Source organism: Peromyscus eremicus, chromosome 4 (genome assembly GCF_949786415.1).
Source record: "Peromyscus eremicus chromosome 4, PerEre_H2_v1, whole genome shotgun sequence".
Classification (NCBI taxonomy): Eukaryota; Metazoa; Chordata; class Mammalia; order Rodentia; family Cricetidae; genus Peromyscus; species Peromyscus eremicus.
The window spans coordinates 30,721,498-30,728,499 of NC_081419.1; positions in this window are offsets into that span (position 1 = coordinate 30,721,498).

A 7,002-nucleotide genomic window follows, 5' to 3' on the forward strand; every position below is an offset into this window, starting at 1 on the left:
GAAGTATTATCCCCCTTATTAGCTAAAATTTAGTTAAACTAAAAAAAAAAAAAAAAAAAAAAAAAAAAAAAAAAACCATTCATTTCTCTACATCTGTGTTTTTCCTTTTTGTTTCAACAGCAAATGTACATGTTTAATGGGATTAAGTTAGCTCATTTTAAATCCATTCTCTACCAGATAGCTTAAAATTCTTCAAAACATAAAAACTGTCAACTACCTCAGGTATTATATATTCTTTAGAAATTAGGACTTTAAAAGCTTTCTAAATAACCTATCTTATTTATATAATTTTTTCTGCTTAAGACTATCAAAGTTGTAAATAACCTCTTTTTTGCTGTCACTGGTTCCCTACAGAGCCCTCACGTGACACTACATGGCACAGGTGATAACACAGACCTAGGAGAGGCCTCACGTACTGAGAATACTTGGAGGAGTTGATTTTTTCTGATCTAAGAGTTCTTTTGTGGCTTCATGGGCAGCCCAGGGAACTGCATCTCTAGGAATGTGGATGCCTTTACCTTGCAATCACCCATATCAGCTCATCTTGTTTTATGGATACTCTTCATGTTTCATTACAGCTCTTGATCACAGGTGTTCTAGCAACCAGAGAGGCTGGTGGGCAGCAGGACAGAGGCAAAGCAAAGGCTAGTGGACAAGAACAGGCATGGGTGATTCTCTTTGCTATTAGCTCACTTGGAGGAAGCAGGCTCAGCTCCTCTGTCTTTCAAATAAAGCCAGTAAAGGATCTGATGGGTTGTCTAATGCATTTGAAATGCTGTTATTTTAAAGATGATGATGAGGGACAGTGTCAGGCAGGGTTAATCAAACTGAAGGAGCTACGATAAAGCCACACTGAAATCTACTACCTGGTAACCCAATTAAAACTGTAAAAGGAGCCTGGAGAGATGTCACAATGGCTCAAAGAACTTGTTCTTTCAGAGGACCCACATGGTGGTTCATAACCTTCCATGACTTCAATTCCAGGGTGCATCCAACACACAGATGTACATGCAAGCAAAACATTCATGCACAGACAATAAAGTAAATAAATCTAAAAATTTATTAAATATATAAAGGCAATGTTGTTTCTCAGTATATATACTTACTAATCTTTTTATTTAATTTTTTCATACTATATATTTTGATCATATTTTCTCCTTTTCCCAACGTTTCCCAGATCCTCCCACCTCTCTACCCACCCAACTTTGAATGCTGGACAATGGAATTCTTAGAAGTAGTGGGCCACTAAGCTAACCCCATGCCATAGGTAGGGTACCTCTTCATGAACTGTTGGTCAGAGAGAGACCAGAGGCCTCCAAACAATGCAGCCTCTTGCCATCCCTCTTCGTTGCCTACCATAAGTAGTTAATAAAACCCTAAAGCCACCAACACACTGGATTCAAAGTATAGAAAATGCAAGTTAGAACTGAGCTGGAAGCCTAGATTCCATAGTGTCAGATGGTGCATGCAGGATGCTTGCGGAGTAAACTCATCAACAGTCTTCCCACCTGTGAACATTATGAACCAAAACACCAAACCTGCCCAGCAAGATGTGCCCATTGGTGCAATAATGAGACCACCACCACCAAACTTTGGGTCACTGTCTGTACCAAGAGGTCAGGTTCTGTCACCTGACCTCAAGAAGCCAATTTAAATGGCCAAATTAGTAGAATAGAAAAGTATGATTTCTTTAACTTGGCCATATTGGGAAGAGGGACATGGAGATCCAAAGACCCTCTCTAGTCTCTTTGGAGCACTGAAATGAAGTTGAAGCTTGAGTAGAGGACAGTATCATATGTATCTGAGCAGTCCTCAGTCAAAAAGTCTGGTCCTTTCTGTCCTTCTTGGGTCTCCAGTCTCTCCAGCAAGGTGGTCTGACAAGTTGTACACTATATGAATCTGAAGTTCCTCTCTGGGGGGGTCCAGGCTTTATAAAGACTGTCTCTTTCTCCAACATAAGATTTCTCAGGAAAACCAAGTTTTGGGGGAATCTATTGGCTCAATAATCTGATAACCAGCACAAGGGCCACCAGCTATCTCTTCAAAACATCCTCACACCTGCCCAGCTGACTACAACACAACTCTGTGAGGAATACCAACCATTCCATGGTTGGATTTGAGGCCTGTTCCACAAGTGGGGGGGGATTCCATCCTACTATAATAATTCCACTCAGAGACATATGATAAGGAGGTCTTAGGCCCTAGGGGAGCCTACTACTACTTCTTAGATAAATTAATTTAGCACCATGTTGCTTTCTAAATGTTTATGTGTATACCACAGACAAAGGGTACTCCAAACTTTAGTCGTAAAGGCCTGTCTTTGCTGTAGTGGAGGTGAATGCAGAGACCCTGGATGCACAAGATGTTAAGACAAAAGACTGCTGAGGGTGTAGCCCTAAGCAAACTGTTTATCCCACCCACCCTTTCAAGGCTCAGGGAACGTTGAGGAAGAGGAGGCCATTTTCTAAGCACAATATGGCAATAACGATCTTGAACTCACAACAGCTGTGCCTGCTCACACTGGGCCCACACATGTTGGACCCTCAGCTATGGTGGGAGCAGGTGGTCGTGGGGTTCTATCTCTGAATGCTGAACCTGAGAACTAACAGGTTCTGTGAGGGACAGAGGCATTCTATTAGTACTGTTCCCATTGGTGAGCCCAGCAAGGTCCAAACCCAAGATCAGGCAGAAGGCCCTACTAAATTCCATGAGACACAAAACAAAAATCATGAATATTAGAATATTAGAAAGATATTTCTATGGGAGGAAGGGTCTGCCATGAGCAGGCAGGAAGTCAGCGAGAGGGGAGAGTATCCAGGATGCATTACATACATATGTGAGATTACTAAGAACAAGTTTTATTAATAATAAATGATACCTAAACCCTAAGGGAGAAAACACACCAAATTCATAAAAGTAAAAATACTAGACTAGCAGTCCTAAAAGAAACAAGAACGATATGTTCTAGTAACTGGGAAAATGTAAATGAAACTACTGACATTTCTAAAATCTCAATCCCTTAGGCTGATGAGTGGCAGAAATGGGTTCTCTTACACATCCTAGTGAGAGCATGGGCAACGTTTTCTAAACAAAGACAGTGGGTGTACACAGCCTTCATCCAAGAATTCTACTTAGAAAAACCTATTCCAAGAAGACAACTAACAATGTATGCAAACTATGTATAAAGATGTTCAGCACAGCGTTATCCAGAATGGTGTAAAGAACATTCAGAGCAAACACCAAAGTTATTTTGACATGCCATGCAGAATTCATTTTATATGAATTTAAAAAGGAAAACACTATGTTGATTATGGAATGGACTGATTGCATTTTTTTCCTTTGAAGTAAGACTTGTCATTCCGTCACATTCTATAACGTCTATTGTTAAATTCGGATCCTAGCTCCTAATTCAAGAACATTAATATTGCACCTTTTCTGTCCCTGATTGGTGTGCATCCATGCATGCATGCATATACTATTTTAATTACATGAGCTAAATCTACTGAAAATTGCTAGAATAGCTTTTCTTGCTTTAGGTCCATGGCAGTGAACTTTCTGGGAGCTAAGGAGTGCATCCTGCAGATGGCATCAGCTAACAGAGGATTTGCATTTCCTTTTATGGCCATTATTTACTATTTCAATTGGTCACAAGTGAGGTAGAAGAGACTAGAGTACTCAGAAGAGAGGATGAATGGAGTTGTCCTTCAATGCATCATTATATTCTATTTTTAAGAACACCTAAAATTCAGTTTTTCAGTAGTATCTGCAACTCCAAAATAGCGGCCCGAGTCTGCACAAGGCCCTTGTTCCAGCACAGGATGACAGATAGCAACTTTGTACCAAATGTTTTTTCTGCTCTAGAACTCAGTGAGGACATACAGCATCACAACACAAACATACCTAAATGTGTCTTGTCCGCACCACCAACTTAGACACACTAGGGGAAGCTTGTTAAAGGAATCTTTGTTTCTCTGAGAAACATTGGCCAAAAAGAAAGAGCGATGCCTGTGCCCCCTCAAGTCTTTAAGTTTTCTTAACACATTGAAACAGAAGTCCTAGGGAGCCAGTACAGCCTAGGATGTGGACTGGGGTTTCGCTGAGTGGCATGTTCCCCCACGAAAGCAGTATATGAGTTTTTATGGTCACAAAAACTAAAGTAAATTGGAACACAGTGCATTTATCAAATCCATTGGAAGTACTGCCAGGTGCAGCGGTTTCAGCAAAGCAAGAGAAAGTCTACTATAAGTTCCAGGGGCAATCTAAGGACACGTTTAGCTTTGGGTTTTGTTGACTTTTCAGCCAACCTGTACTTTTCTGCTGGACCTGGGATCTGATCTGAGGACCTGACAGAATGGAGGGGGGACTACAATCTAATACTGTGGACAACCTTACTTCAGTTTTAGTGTACTTCTATACACAAATGTAATGTAACAAAGAAAGCAATGATTCAAGGAAGGTTGTTTGAATTCAGAAAAAAAACAACATGGTCAGAAAAATATGATCAGTACAACATGTAAATAAATGCCAGTAAGCACATATTAAATATTAACAGAGCAGCCCTTTCCCAGAACTTTCTCAGGACAGACCAACTAAACCACAATTGCCTGGTATATGCTATACATCATATCTGGGGTAGCATGAAAGCAGGCAGAAGGGAAGGGCATATCCATATTCAGGGCACACTGACCAGATTGGGTTCTTACACCTATGTTCTGACGTCCATCAAGAATGAACATGTCTTGTGAACTGAATGTAAATGTTAGTCTCAGAAGGCATGAAATCACATCCAAGAACAACCCAGGGAAGAAAATGCACCTGAGGTAGAAGGTCCTCTGCCTGGAGACTCTCTCACAGTTCCCCAAAGCATTATTCACCATGCCTCATTCTTTTAACTGTGTTCCAACAGGGATTGGCTGAAGCCAGTGGTCTGCTCAGTTGACATATGATGAAGGTATTACCTGGCAGTTAGAAGAGGATATTTTGTCATACATAAGGTGAGTGACAAGATGATTATTGAGGATATGCTTTAGCCCAGGATAATTTTGACTTTCAATGTCCAGCATTCCAACTTTCCACAATCATGAACTTGGAATCATTCCATTGGTCTGCAGAATCTTTGACACAGCTGTGACCTTTTTTTCCCTCAGAGAACTTCAATTCACAACCTTACACACATACATGTAGCTATATGTAGAGATGGATATGTTCATTCTCTTGATGGTGGATTTCAGTCCATTTGCAAATACATCACAAGAGCACATGGTGCACATTCCATGTATATCACGATTATTTAAAATAAACAGTTTTTAAATGCAACCTTGCCGTAAACTACTGTAGCCTGTGTTGTTTTCTTGAAGGGAAAGAAGCATGGAGGAGAGGGGTCCTGAGTGGTCAGAGAGTTTTCCAAAAATCCCTCCAGCCAGATTAAGGTTCATTTGATTAAACTAGAAACTGACTGGTGGTGGAGAAGGAACTGGCTTGTAGAAGCTCTTGTGGACACTGTTAATAAGTAAAGGAGTACAATGTTTACTTTTCTGAAATTGTCGAACAGTCTGCCGCCCACTTCCGTCAAACATCATTAGTATTTCCATCTTTGTATTGTATGCTTTCTGAGGTTGCAGGATCCTCCATTGCATCCTCAATTCTAAAACAGTACATGGTACATTAGTAGCACAGGAAAGAAGGGGGAAGGAAGGAAGGGAGGGAGAGGAGAAAGAGGGAGGGAGAGGAGGGAGAAAAAGCGTGGCATGGAAGGAGTCAGGGAAGCTATTTTTTTCCCATCCGCAAATCTGACAACCCACTAGTGACTTTGATTTACAATATTATATATATATATATATATTTTTTTTTTTACTTTTCACTCAGAAAGATTTTGAGTCCCTCTGAAAATCCTCAAATATGGTTAACGGCAAAACTAAGATTGCCTGTCAAGGCAGTATGAAGGTTCTTACAACACATTGTCAATTGTCATAAGTAATAAAATATCTTTTGTGCTCATTCCACTGATATATTTATTTAATCACTCATTCATCAATCTACCAGACTTTGAGTAGCAAGTGTCAAAAAAGTAGAAGCCTGTTCTCAAACTGACCAAACCTAATGGCAGACTCAAATAAATAATGAGTGCTGTAATAGAGTTATGCACAGTTTGACTTTTCTCAGAGCCTGGAGAGGTGTGTCTACACAGGATCTTGGAGTACTAGAGCAGTCCTTCTTGAAATGGCAGCATGTCACCTGCATCTAATAAAGCAAGTAGCAGTGACCAGACTGAAGAAAACAGTGTAGGAAGCCCAAGACCAGTGACATTTGTCTGCCTCGGTTGCTTTCCGTCTTCTTTGAGACAGAGCCTCTCAGTGAACCTGGAACTCATTGATCCAATTAGGCAGGATACCCAGTGAGCTATTGGGCTCCTCCTGTGTCTGCCCCTCTCACTCCCCGCATACCCCGCCCACTCCCCCACATGCCCCGCCCACTCCCCACATGCCCCTCCCACTCCCCCAGGACTGGGGTCTTGGAAGTGTATACCACTTTGCCCAGCTTTTTATGTGAATGTTGAGAATCTGAGCTCAGATCCTCATGCTTGTGAGACAAGCACTTTCTCAACTAAGTCATCTACCCAGCCCCATAAGAAGCTTTAATTCAAGGACTTAGAAGGCACACACTCTAGGCCAGAAAGAACATAGTCATCTTTGGAACTGCCAAGACTGCCAGCATATGAGGAGAAATGATGAGTCGTAAGATTGGCCCAGAGTGCCAAGCTGTGTGAAATGCCCATCTAAAGCACCTTGGCTCCTTGAGGGGCCTTGCTCTGAAGGGAAAAGAATGCACTGAATGGAATAAAACAAGGAGATGAGCAAGTCGGTTCATCTACTCAGTTTCTCCCACCGTGCCTCCTGCCTCTCTGATCTGCCTTCTGCAGAGATTAGCCTGTGTTCAGGGAAGATTATTTACCCAGTGGAAACTAAGCTATGAGTCAGTTCCAGTGATTATCCAGTGATTATT